Source organism: Budorcas taxicolor, chromosome 5 (assembly GCF_023091745.1).
Source record: "Budorcas taxicolor isolate Tak-1 chromosome 5, Takin1.1, whole genome shotgun sequence".
NCBI classification, from domain to species: Eukaryota; Metazoa; Chordata; class Mammalia; order Artiodactyla; family Bovidae; genus Budorcas; species Budorcas taxicolor.
In genome coordinates, this window is record NC_068914.1 from 20,838,494 (window position 1) to 20,853,116 (window position 14,623).

At 42.5% G+C, this 14,623-nt stretch overlaps 1 pseudogene; it reads left to right on the forward strand.

The window, feature by feature from the left end:
* Nucleotides 1-2,191: 2,191 nt before the first annotated feature.
* On the forward strand, nucleotides 2,192-12,430 carry LOC128047508 (protein-cysteine N-palmitoyltransferase HHAT-like protein; annotated as a pseudogene).
* The last annotated feature ends 2,193 nt before the right edge of the window (nucleotides 12,431-14,623 follow it).

Genomic DNA, 14,623 nt, shown 5'->3' on the forward strand with positions numbered 1-14,623 from the left:
AAAAGGTATTGAGGGGCTTCCCTGCTGGTCCAGTGGCTAAGACTCTGAGCTCCCATTGCAGGGGGCTAGGGTTCGATCCCTGGTCAGGGAACTAGATTCCCTGTGCTACTACAAAGATCAAATATCTCACATGTCGCAGCCAAATAAATTATTTTAAAAAGAAAAAGAAAAAAAAGCTATTGAGATGGAAAAATCACACAAAGATATAGAGAAATGTCCAAGGCAATGCTTATTCTCTTCATTTCTTAAACATTATTTGAGGCCGTACTATGTGCCAGGCACAGTTCCATACTTTGGGGGAAACAGCAGGAAGCAAACTGAAATCTCTTCTCTAGTGGTGCTTGCATTCAATAATGGAGTGGAGGCAAGGAGAATAAAAGCTAGAAAGCAGAATACACATAGTATGTCAGATGGTAATGGTGAGAGTGGGAGGGGGGAGAAGGAGGGTAGGGGACACTGAATCCTGGGGAAAGCCCCAATTTTAAATCCAGCGATCAGCTCATGGAATAGATCTGAAAGAGATTAGGGAGGAAGCTGGGGGAGATTTTATGCTTAGGAAGGAGCAAATGCCAAGGCCCTGAAGGTGAGTTTGTACCTGTGGTGACAAAACAATTCCACTGTATTTCACAATGGTAGAAAATTGGAAACTGGAACTTCCCTGGTGGTCCAGTGGTTAAGACTCCACTGCAGGGAATGTACGTTTGATCCCTAGTCAGGGAACTAAAATTTCACATGCCGTGTCCAAAAAGTAAAATTCAATTAAAAAATCAGAAACTGAGTAAGAGTCCATTAAAAACAAAGGAAAAAACAGGATAGATAGGTCCCAATGACCAAGTCTGAGACAATTTTGAGTTTGGAAAAGAAGTTTATCTTGGAAAAGCAAATTTGAAAGTCATCAGCATGTTGATGACAATGAAAGTCACTTTGGTATCTGAGACTTAAAACATAGCCCTAGCAAAATCTGGTTCATTTGAACCTGTTAGAAAAGGGGTCTGATAATTATAACAGAAACTAAAAGGTTGAATAAATTGTGACAAACTAAACAATAACATGAGGTATCTACCCAAAGAGAAGAAAAGAAAGTGCAGTTCTTTCCAGACCTCAGTATCAAAGAATAAATGTTTAAGCAATTTCCTACTATCTTTACCCATTCTTAATAACAAAGCAAGAATTCCAGTCTTATTTCCAAAAACCTCTCTAGGAGAGAGAGGTGAAAATAAGGTAGGTATTGGATCTTTAGGGCTTCCCTGGTGGTGTGTAACTTCCTAAATACATATCTTTAATTTCAGCTTAATTGCCCTGTTTACTAATTAACTTCAGCAATGTCCTCTATCGGCCAAAAAAAAAAAAAAAAGTTTTTTTTCTATTGGCAAAAAAATAGAGGGTAGGGGACACTGGATCCTGGGGAAAGCCCCAATTTTAAATCCAGCAATCAGCTCATGGAATAGATCTGAAAGAGATTAGGGAGGAAGCTGGGGGAGATTTTATGCTTAGGAAGGAGCAAATGCCAATTTGCTTTCTATTTTTTAAATTTGGCAGAACTAACTGCTGATGGAGAACTCTTCAGTTCAGTTCAGTTCAGTCGCTCAGTCGTGTCCGACTCTTTGCAACCCCATGAATTGCAGCACGCCAGGCCTCCCTGTCCATCACCAACTCCCAGAGTTCACTCAGACTCACGTCCATCAGTCCCTGATGCCATCCAGCCATCTCATCCTCGGTCATCCCCTTCTCCTCTTGCCCCCAATCCCTCCCAGCATCAGAGTCTTTTCCAATGAGTCAACTCTTCGCATGAGGTGTCCAGAGTACTGGAGTTTCAGCTTTAGCATCATTCCTTCCAAAGAAATCCCAGGGCTGATCTCCTTCAGGATGGACTGGTTGGATCTCCTTGCAGTCCAAGGGACTCTCAAGAGTCTTCTCCAACACCACAGTTCAAAAGCATCAATTCTTCGGCACTCAGCCTTCTTCACAGTCCAACTCTCACATCCATACATGACCTCAGAAAAAACCATAGCCTTGACTAGACGGACCTTAGTCGGCAAACTCTTACACATCCATAAAAGTAAAAATTGTGCAAACAACTGAGAAAGACAGACTTACTATTCTCTATAAGGAGAACAGGTGTGGATGGATGGATTGATAGATGATATAATGATATAATAGTGGCTAGGAAAGAGTTAATAGTCCCTTGGTGATGTGGGACACTAACTACAATCAGAGAGGTCCTGGAAGAGCAGGGGAGGATGGGCAAGATAAACCTGTGCTAATAGCTCAGCATCGAAAAAGATGTAACGCTATCAATTCTGCTAAAAGTTTAAGAAAGCAAGGAAAACCTAGCGTTGAAAAGACCCAGGGGAATTCTCAGAGAGTTTTCATGGAGCAGGTCTGCAGGAATTGGCATTTACTTGTCAGTTTACTGGCAGATGCAGACCTAAAATCTTTTCACTCAAGTTTCTAAACTGAATCAAAGATTGTCAAGAAAACAGGGTACATATAACACGTGGTAGGTACAAACCAAAAGACACCTCAGTTGAGAAGGTGGTAGATGAAATCAAATTGATATTCTGAGGGAGAAAAAAATTTAGGCTTGCCAAATTGGTTTTGGAATTGGTTTTGGAAAGAAGTGGAAAAATTAACATACCTTCACAGTAACTATAGAGAATGAAGATATATTCTAGTTATGATAATGAAACAAGATCTTTTATAATATAGTCAGCTTCCAAAAGAACCATATCCTTTGGACTTTCCTGACAGTACAATAATTAAAACTCTGAGCTCCTATTACAGGGGGCACTGGCTCTATCCTTGGTTGGGGAACAAAGATCCTACATACCTCGAGTTGTGGCCAAAAAAATATTTTTTTAATTAAAGAATAAACATATCCCAAATCAAGAACCATCTGAATGTGGTCAAGCTCAGTCTGTTTTGGTAAAAACTCCTTCTCTACTTCTATGACAAAATTCAGCCAGTTTCCCCATTTATGCCTTGTCCAGCAACTTCAATGGTAAACTTTCCAACCCACTAATTCATTCATCCTCTTAACCTCTCCAGAATTTAACCTATCCTGGAAGCATCCTGATTTGACTTCTACATCCACATCATCCATTTTCTCTACTGTTTGTAAACAGCAGAATTCTGTGAGAGCCTTAGCCAGCTTTGACATCTTAAGACTTAAATCTGCATTAGGTCTTTATTTCTCCTGCAGTTCAGTTCAGTTCAGTCGCTCAGTCATGTCCGACTCTTTGCGACCCCATGAATCGCAGCATGCCAGGCCTCCCTATCCATCACCATCTCCCAGAGTTCACTCAGACTCACGTCCATGGAGTCCGTGATGCCATCCAGCCATCTCATCCTCGGTAGTCCCCTTCTCCTCCTGCCCCCAATCCCTCCCAGCATCAGAGTCTTTTCCAATGAGTCAACTCTTCTCATGAGGTGGCCAAAGTACTGGAGCTTCAACTTTAGCATCATTCCTTCCAAGGAAATCCCAGGGTTGATCTCCTTCAGAAAGGACTGGTTGGATCTCTGAGCCAGGTGTGCAACGTAACAATTTGATTTCTATACATCATGAAATGATTACCACAATAAATTTAGCGAATAAGCTTTATCTCATATAGAGGTACTTCCCTGGTAGCTCAGACAGTAAAGCGTCTGCCTACAATGCGGGAGACCTGGGTTCGATCCCTGGGTCGGGAAGATTCCCTGGAGAAGGAAATGGCAACCCACTCCAGTATTCATGCCTGGAAAATGCCATGGACGGAGGATCCTGGTGGGCTACAGTCCGTGGGGTCACAAAAAGTCGGACACGACTGAGTGACTTCACTTTCACTTTCATGTAGATACAAAATGAAAGAAAATTTCTTTCCTTGCGATGAAAACTCTTACAATTTACTCTCTTAAATTTTACATACGACATATAGCAGTGTTATATTGTGTTGTACATTATATCCCTAGTGCTTATTTATTTTATAATTGGAAGTTTTTGTACCTTTTGACTATCTTCATCCAATTCCATCTCCCCCCACTCTCCACCTCTGATAACCACAAATCTGATCTTTCTCTATATGAGTTTCTTTGTTTGATGATTTATTTTTGAAGTGTAATTGACCTACAACAGTCTGTTAGTTTCTGGTCCACAACACAGTGATTCAATATTTCTACCTATTACAAAATGGTAACCACAATAGATTTCTTTTTCATATATTTCTTTTTAATTATTTATTTGGCTGTGATGGGTCTTCATTGCTGCGCGGGCTTTTCTCTAATTGTGGCGAGTGGGAGCCACTCTCTAGTTGTGGTGCATGGGCTTCTGACTATCGTGGCTTCTCTTGTGGAGCTCAGAATCAGAGCATGAGGGCTGCAGTAGTTGCTGTGCAGGAGCTCAGTGGTTGCGGCTCCTGGGCTCTAAAGCACAGGCTTGATAGTTGTGGCATGGGGGCTTAGTCGCTCCATAGCATGTGGGATCTTCCCGGCATTGGCAGGCAGATTCTTCACCATTGCTCCACCAGGGAAGCTCTACAATCGATTTCTTAATTACCTCTCCCTCCCTTCCTGAATAGTACTGTTTCCTTCCTTACCTGAAGTTTTTTGCCTGTTACATGGCCATCCATTTTCTTGTGCCCTTCAGCCTAGTCTCCATGCTACTTTACTGGAGCATTACTACATTAATGAACCCTTCTTTTTAGTCTCTTCAGGCTCTTCTTCACTGGTACCTTCTTGTCTACTGTCTAGCAGTCTTCCATGTATATTATACTTAGGACATGCTTTTGCTTTGTCTTGCTTTCCCGTCTATCTTTAGCCCGATTTCTCTCCATGACAAATTCTATTTCATGCTATTTCCTGTTCCTATAACAGCTATTTGTTTCTGAGTCCATTGACCTACTCTCCCGAAGTTACATTCACAACACAGCTTCATTCCCTTTTTTCATCCCCCCTGCCCTGACTCTCAGAGAAGGCAATGGCAACCCACTCCAGTACTCTTGCCTGGAAAATCCCAGGGACGGAGGAGCCTGGTAGGCTGCAGTCCATGGGATCGCAAAGAGTTGGAACGACTGAGCGACTTTACTTTCACTTTTCATTTTCGTGCATTGGAGAAGGAAACAGCAACCCACTCCAGTGTTCTTGCCTGGAGAATCCCAGGGATGGCGGCGCCTAGTGGGCTGCCATCTATGGGGTCGCACAGAGTTGGACACAACTGAAGCGACTTAGCAGCAGCAGCAGCAGCCCCTACCCTACATTTTGAAATTTCTCATCCCTGGAATTTTGTGACACCTATAGGCCATCCTGGTTCTTCTCCTAGAAGTCCAACCAAAATGCCTTCACCATCTTCTCCCTCTGGATACTTCCTTCTTCAGAGCCCTCTTGGCATTGCAAACACTTTTGATCTCCTTATCCAGAAAACTTCCAAAGCTGACTCTCCAGCCCTGAATGTTTTGCTCTGTGTCTGCAGTCCATTATCTCTAGCCCCTGAAGCCATGTGCTGTGTTCCTCATCTCTCTCTTTGCATTTTCACCTGAGACATGCTGGGACCTGCTTTGCTCTGGTACTTGTTTCTCATAATATCACACATGGTGGCTTCTACCTAGCAGGCACATTAAAGCCACCTGTCTGAATGATTTCCAAATGTTTTCTTCCTCCCTTCTGAGAATTCACTTAAAGCTGTCGATAATTTGGCGAGCCTCTTCTAAACAAATGTACTTTCTCTCGCATTGTGAATAGAGGGGATGGAAAAGTTGGGACAGATACTGGTCTGCCTGGAATGTCCTTCTCCCTCCTGTTCTCTCGTTCCTCTATATTACTCTCATTGTTGCCAGGCTGGCACACTTTTCTTCATCCCTCAAATACCAGCTCACAAAGCTCCTTGTCTGTGAAACCTCACATAATAACGGAGGCAGAATTAGGAGCTTCGTAGCTCTCTCAACACAGCTTCTGCAATAGTGCCGTATCTGTCATAGTACTTCTCACTCGTGCCACCCCAGTTACTAAACTGCACACCTCTCAAAGGACTTCTCTTCCTTTTCTGTATTTCCAGTGCTAGTTCCTGGCCCACAACATAGTGGTTCGTAAACCAAAGCAGACACCCAATATCTGTTAAATGACTCTCAGAGGTCCTTCTAAACTATCTAAACTCTGTGACTGTTATTATGTAATTCTATGCGCGAGTGCTAAGTCGTTTCAGTTGTGTCAGACTCTTTGCAACCCTATGGACTATAGCCTCTATCCACGGATTCTCCAGGTAAAAACATGGGAGTGGGTTGCCATACGCTCCTCCACGGGATCTTCCTGACCCAGGGATCAAACCTGAGTCTTTACGTCTCCTGCATTGGCAAGCAGTTTCTTTACCACTGGTGCCACCTGGGAAGCCCATATAATTCTATACGTTTGCACAAATGAGGCTAATTTCTTGGTAATCTTCACATTGTCACAATACCTTACACATGACAGGAAATGTAAAGTTCTTGCCACAGGCTCACACAAAGCAGGGACACTGTAGGTCCCTTTCCCATCCCCTCTTCTTAGATATAAGATGCATTTCAAAAATATCGAACATTGCCTTAAAGCTTGCTAAAGCCTTCACCATCTGAAGACTTCTATTATTTAAAATCCACTGACAACTCAGTTCCTCTAGAAAATTGTTCTTTTTTAAAAATTAATTAATTAATCAGTTTATTTGCATGAGCTGAATCTTAGCTGTGGCATGCAGGATCTTTGATCTTCCTTGTGGCTTGATTTCTTTGTTTGTTTGGGTTGTGGCATGTGAACGCTTAGTTGCGGCATGTGGGATCTAGTTCCCTGATCAGGGATCGAACATACGCCCCATATACTGAGAGCACAGAGTCTTAGCCACTAGGCCACCAAGAACCCTAGAAAACTGTTCTTGAACAATCCTACTAGGGAATTCCCTGGTGGTCCAGTGGTTAGAACTCTGTGCTTTCACTGCTGGGGCCTGGGTTGGAACCCCGACCAGGGAACTAAGATCCTACAATCTGTGAGCGGCCTGGCCAAAAAATTAAATAATTAAAAATTAAAATTAAAAAAAATTAAACAAGAAATAACCATACCAAAAATACATAACCTCTGAATCATCTCCCCTGCTCAGCATTCATGAAGAATGGTGTTGAACTTCATTAATTTATGCTCACTGATAATGTGACTCTGACACTGTTCGTTAGTATTATCTATGTCCACATTTTGTTCCCCCAACTATGTGAACACTTCAGAGTAAGACTCATATCCTCTATTTCTTTTGTGTCCTATCTCTTTAGAGAAACTAATACTATAATACCCTCAATAAATATTCCTGACAGACCAAATATTGACTGACAGAAGCAGTCGGATAATATATCCCATGTTATCTTCTCAGTGAAAAACACTAAGTAAATCCATCAGTGTTATTATTGCTCCAGGGTGTGAATAATATAACTGCTACTGTTGATTGAATACCATCTTTACACATTATACTAGACTTTCCAAACAAACATGGCTTTCAGTTGCCATGTAAATACCCTAGACTTCCAAGTTTATCTCTCTAGCCTGAACCCCATTTTTGAGCTCCAGACTATTTTGACTTAGATCCTTCACGGACTTTTTAAACTCAACATTTCCAATATTACATTACTCTTAAAAGACTCCTTACCACTGACTTCTATACACACTTCCAACCCCCCGCCCTACCCTGACTCTACCATATATCTAGCTACTCCTCCATCTTCTTTACCAGCTCATCATTCTCCAACTGGCCATTAGGTATTGCAGATACTCAAGGCTGGGGCTTCCTTGGTGGCTCAGACAATAAAGAATCTGCCTGCAATGCAGGATATCCGGGTTTGATCCCTGGGTCGGGAAGATCCCCTGGAGGAGAGAGTGGCAAACCACTCCAGTATTCTTTGGAGAATCCCATGGACAGAGGAACCTGGAGGGCTACAGTCCATAGGGTTGCAAAGAGTCAGACATGACTAAAGTGACTTAGCACACATGGACATGCACAAGGCTGAGTTCTAGGTTCTCTCTCTCTTTAGCTGGAACTTAAGTAATATTTTATTTTCAGCCCAGGCTGCTCCATATATTCACCTCTTCAGTATCTCCTCTTGGAGGTCTCTGAGGCCTCTGCATACTCAATATGTTGCTAGCAAGCAACTCATTCTGTCCCCTGTCCTTTCACTTTGCCCTAGAGCAAAGGATCTCTTCCAGTGATCCCTGCCTCAGTGAATCCATCCAGTCATGTAACCAGGAACCTAGGAAGTAGCTTTGACATATCCCTTTCCTCAGTCCTTTTACTGAATCTGTCACCAAGTTCTATCCCTTTCATCACTTCAGTATGTCTCAAATCATCCACTTCTGTCCATTCCCATGGCCTTTACTCTAGACCAACTGCCACTATTTTGCAATAGTGTACTCACACCCACTTTTGTCCTATTTCATTATCTAAGCCACAGGCAGAATGACCATTTTGAAATATACCTCACCATATTAAACACAGCTTAACACTGGCTTCATGTTGCTTTAGGGACAATGTCAAGACTCCTAAAGTGGCTACAAGGCTGCCAGTGGCTATAAGACTTCATCTATTTCTCTACCTCATCTTACATCACATATATCCTAGTTTTCCCCACTCCAGCCTCAATGGCTTTATTCTACAATTGCAAGCCAATAATTCTGTTCTTGTAAACCAGTGATTTTCATTGGCAGATATGTTTTATTTTAGGCAAAGCAAGCACTTTACAGTTCTTCCCTTTAGCAGCTCCCTCTATTATCTTACCAGAGAAGGAAATGGCAACCCACCCCAGTACTCTTGCCTGGAAAATCCCATGGATGAAGGAGCCTGGTAGGCTGCAGTCCATGGGGTCGCTGAGAGTCAGACACAACTGGATGACTTTACTTTCACTTTTCACTTTCATGCATTGGAGAAGGAAATGGCAACCCACTCCAGTGTTCTTGCCTGGAGAATCCCAGGGATGGGGAGTCTGGTGGGCTGCTGTCTATGGGGTCGCACAGAGTCAGACACAACTGAAGCAACTTAGCAGCAGCAGCAGCTATTATCTTACACAATTGTCAATATAAGTGACCTGCCTGAACCCTGCAGGGGCATAGTATGGTAATGCATTTGAAGTTGTGATTAGACCCTTGAAGACCCCAAACTCTTCTTCCATTAGCTCTGATTCTTTTTTCTGGAATGCCTATTTTTTTGGCCATGCCATGGGGCATGCATGATCTTAGCTCCTCAATTATGGGACGGAAACTTTGGGTTCAATCATTACTTCCTTAAAGAAGGCTTCTGTAAACTTGTTTAGGTCATTCCTCTTTTTATGCTCTTATATCATCATGCATTAAGCCTTTTCTCAGAAGTACTTATCCCAGTTTCAATTTTACATAAATTTCTCAGGTTATTTGATTAAGATCTCCCTTTCCCACTAGAATATAAACTCCCTGAAGTGCAGGGATCAAGTTTTTACTTACTGTTGTATCTCTGATACATAGCACCTGTATAAGAAATACCTGTTGACAACAATAAAAATAAATGAGGTCAGTTCTTTAATTTCTAGTTCATTGCTATATCTAATTGTAACTACATTGAGATAATGTAGTTTGTCTTCTGAAATACTCAGAAAATTCTTACTCATTTTTCAAGGCTCAGTTCAAGACTCTAGCTTTTCCTAATATTCCTCCCACCACCCCATCCCAAAAGACCTGGCCTCTCTCCTCTTTGTATCTTATAGTACTTCTTGCACGCCCCTAATATTGGATAGATACTGACAAATTGTACTTTTTGTATATACTTTTTTTTGGAACAGCTTGCTCTCTTACAAAAGTCTTTGTAGGAATTTTATCTTATTTTTATAGCTTGACCATCTAACATAATGGCTGGCATACAGTAGGTGGACGGTAAATATGTATTGGTTGGATGAATAATGATCTGTTCTGCAGGTCTAGGGGTGCACATACTAAGGAAATGAAAGGAATATAGCATATACTAAGTGCTGAGCACTGTGGTAGGTCCTTTGCTGAAATGACATGTCATATCTCAGGGGAAGGATCGCTCATCTTTTACAGATTAAAAACTGAAGATCAGGCCTTTATTGCCTTTAAGATCACTTACCTGTTAAGCAGAGAAGCAGACAGTCATGTTTCTGTTTGTTTTCACTATACTGTATTAGAAATTGCATGTACAGCTTTGGTGGACTGTAGAAAAAGACAACTAGAAAATATTACTTTTCATTTTTTGGATACCTGATCACTAACGCCATAATTTAAAAAAAGACACTGGTTCCTAAAATTCCTGCTTTCAGGACTTCCCTGGTGGTCCAGTGGTTAAGACTCTGTGCTTCTACTGCATGGGGTATAGATTCAATCCCTGGTCTGTCCCTGGTTGGTGAAATAAGATCCCACGTGTCACGAGGAGAGGCCAAAAGAGAACAAAAAATGAAACCATATAAAATATTGTACAATGAAATGAAAGGTGTAAGACACCCCCCAGCCACCCTTCCTTCATGCATTCCACTCTACAGAGGTAATCTCTGCTGACAGTTTCTCATGTATCCTTTCAGAAATTATTATGATATTTCTTCTAATATACTAAAATGCTGAGAAGGCAATGGCAACCCACTCCAGTACTTTTGCCTGGAAAATCCCATGGACGGAAGAGCCTGGTAGGCTGCAGTCCATGGGGTCACGAAGAGTCCAATACCGCTGAGCGACCTCACTTTCACTTTTCACTTTCATGCATTGGAGAAGGAAATGGCAACCCAACCCAGTGTTCTTGCCTGGAGAATCCCAGGGATGGAGGACCCTGGTGGGCTGCCGTCTATGGGGTCACACAGAGTTGGACACGACTGAAGCGACTTAGCAGCAGTAGCAGCAGCATACTTTATATACATATACAAGAAAATGTGTTTAATTTTATGTGAAGTTGTATAGTATCTAAAATATTTTAAATTTTGTTTATGGATCAGTTCAGGATGCATTCTACTAAACACGCAAAGATCATGTTGCATGAGTGTCAAGTTGCTTCAGTCATGTCTAACTCCTTGCGACCCTTTGGACTGGAGCCCACCAGTCTACTCTGTCCAAGGGATTTTTCAGGCAAGAATACTGGGGTGGGTTGCCACGCCCTCCTCCAGGGTATCTTTCCGACCCAGGGATGGAACCCAGAACTCCTTCAGCTCCTGCACTGCAGGTGAATTCTTTACTGCTAAGCCATCGGGGAAGCCCAGATTATATGTTATATATGGATAAATTATGTTGTCATTATTGTTCAGTCACTAAGTCATTTGTGACTCCATGGACTACAGCACATCAGGCTTCCCTGTCCTTCACTCTCTCCCAGAGTTTGCTCAAACTCATGTCCTTTAAGTCAGTGATGCCATCCATCTATCTTATCCATGGAAAATATATATGACTCCAAAGTTATTTAAGTTATAAGGCATCTCTGATATAAGATGCTTGTTCCTGGTAAAAATAACTAAATAAAAGTTAATGATCTGTGGTCTAAAAGAGGCTACTTAATGGAAGACTTAAAAACACAACTAAGGTTCATGACAACGTTTGTTAAAATGGGGCCTCCTCTGGAAGTGTTAGAGCCCATGCTCCACAACAAGAGAAGCTATTGCAATGAGAAGCTATTACACCGCAGCTAGAGAGTAGCGCTGCTGGCCACAGCTAGAGAAAGCCCCCCTGCAGCAAGGAAGAGCCTGTTCCCCACAAGGAAGACCCAGCGCAGCCAAAAAAAAAACAGGGCCCTCTCTTGGATTTTGGGAAGCTTGGGTTGGGATGGGCAGTGGGCAGGGATGACCCCCTGTCTGCAGCTGGCTTAACCTTCTCAAACTTGGTGTATGACTGGGTGAAGGTGGCCATCCTCTTCAGCGTTGTCAACACCATGGTGCACCTGGACCCCTTGGACCCCCACCAGCCTTCCCAGTGTATCACAGTGCTCTACATTTTTGAGGAGATGCACTTTGACCTTCGCATCAACGATTGGCTCTGCAAGTATGTATATGACCACATTGCTGCGGAGCACTCTGCAGTGATCCCAGAGCTGGCGGCCACTGTGGCCACATTTGCCATCACGACTCTGCGGCTTTGTCTGATGATATTGTCTACCTGTGGTCATGCCCTAACTGCTTTGGCCTCAACTTTGAGCTCTGGGTACAGAAGAGCAGAGTAGGGGCCTCTAATGTGAACTGAAGCCTCACTTTTGGAGCAGATGTTCTGCAGGCTCCGAGCTATCTTTGGGGCCATGAACTTCTGAGCTACCATCGTGTACAACTTTGTAAGCCGGAACAACCTTGAGTTCACAGAGCTGGCCCAGTGCCTGCTACCCACAGGGTTCTCAAAGACCATTCTAGCCGTCCTATTTGTCACCTACTGTGGTGTCCAACTGGGGAAGGAGCCAGAACAAACTCTGGTGCAGGAGGAGGAGCAGAAGAAGGACAAAGAGAAGCTGGAGGAAGAGGGAAGGGAAGAAGGAGAGGTCCTGCTCAGCTATTCCCGATTCCAGGTGAAGGCTAGGCCAATGGGCCTGATCGATGGAATACAAGACATTTCCACTTCTAAAAAATAAAGAAAAAAATGGAACACTGATTTTTCCCTGTTTCATGAAAAGTTGGGGTATATGTGGGGTTGGGTGAAGCTTTCAAAGAAGACTTTTTAGGTAGTTATTGCTATATTCACTCTATATGATATTCACATATTATCCATATTTGTAAAAAACTTTGCCAAACATTTGGCCTTTGGCATTTTGTATATTTTCATCTTTACTGTTTATGCCGTAATTCCTATTCCCTTTCTGTGCCTTAAACCTGTCCCTCTGTCTGTTTTCCCTCTTCTGTTAATTCTCCATCAAGTCTCTTAACCGCCCTAGCAAAACCTGAAGCAGTTTTGACTTATCCTATGCCTTGCCTTCCATATCTAACTTCTTAGCAAGCACAAAAGGTTCTATGTTTTCCATCTATTTTCTTTCTGATCGTGTTTCCATGCTGTCACCAACTCTCTGTCTGGAAGATTGCAAAGGCTTCCTATCTCGCTTCTTTACTGTCATATCTGTCAGTGTCTGTCTTCCCAATTATCATGTTCATCTTTTCCACATTGATTCTTCTAAAACATAGTTGTTATTAGTTTCTCATTAGCCACTGAATTGAGTCTAAACTCTTTAGCCGAAGATTGAAACTGTTCATGATATAACCTTATTTCTCTAATGTTATTGGTCAGTGGTCTGTCATACAAATGTTGGGGAGTCATGGAGAAGGGGTGAAGGATCTTAACGCAGGCAAACTGGATAATTCTTTGTTTTTTGAACAAGTTGAGCTTCCTTATGCGTGTGTCTGTGCAACCTGTGTGTATATAGGTATGTGTGTTTGCCCTGCCCGATGTTTAGCAGTGTCAAAAGACAGTTCAATTATCTCCTTCCCAGGTTCAGTTCAGTTCAGTCACTCAAACCTGTCTGACTCTTTGCTGCACCATGGACTGCAGCACGCCAGGCCTCCCTGTCCATCACCAACTCTCAGAGTCCACTCAAACTCATGCCCATTGAGTCGGTGATGCTATCCAACCGTCTCATCCTCTGTCATCCCCTTCTCCTCTCGCCTTCAATCTTTCCCAGCATCGGAGTCTTTTCAAATGAGTCAGTTCTTCACATCAGGTGGTCAAAGTATTGCAGCTTCAGCTTCAGCATCAGTCCTTCCAATGAATATTCAGGACTTATTTCCTTCAGGATGGACTAGTTGGATCTCCTTGCAGTCCAAGGGACTCTCAAAAGTCTTCTCCAACACCACAGTTCAAAAGCATCAATTCTTCAGCACTCAGCTTTCTTTGTAGTCCGGCTCTCACATCCATACATGACTACTGGAAAAACCATAGCTTTGACTAGACAGACCTATGTTGGGAAAGTAGTGTCTCTGCTTTCTAATATGCTGTCTAGGTTGGTCATAACTTTTCTTCTAAGGAGTAAGCATCTTTTAATTTCATGGCTGCAGTCACCATCTGCAGTGATTTTGGAGCCCAGAAAAATAAAGTCTGTCACTGTTTCCACTGTTTCCCCATCTATCTGCCATGAAGTGATAGGACCAGATGCCATGATCTTAGTTTTCTGAATGTTAGTTTAAAGCCAACTTTTTCACTCTTCTCTTACACTTTCATCAAGAGGTTCTTCTTCTTTACTTTCTGTCATAAGGGTGGTGTCATCTGCATATCCTTCCTGGGTGACCTGTGACAAATATGATAGATTTTTCTTCTGTATCCTTACTTTTTATTTGTGTATATTTATTTTACTATTAGGTTCACATTCATCCTGTGAAATAGTATATTAATCTAGGGAAAGGATTAGTTTTTCTCCATTTCTTTAGCCTCTGGCCACTAGTTTTAGATATTCTAGAACTGAACGTCATAGAAAAGGTTGGTCTTTAAGTAGAGCCATCATTATTTACTATCTATTCAGTGTCAAAGTGAAAAGTGAAAGTGAAGTCGCTCAGTTGTGTCTGACTCTTTGCGACCCCGTGGACTGTAGCCCACCAAGTTCCTCCATCCATGGGATTCTCCAGGCAAGAATACTGGAGTGGGTTGCCATTTCCTTCTGCAGGGGATCTTCCCGACCCCGGGATTGAACTCAGGTCTCCCGCGTTGCAGGCAGACACTTTAA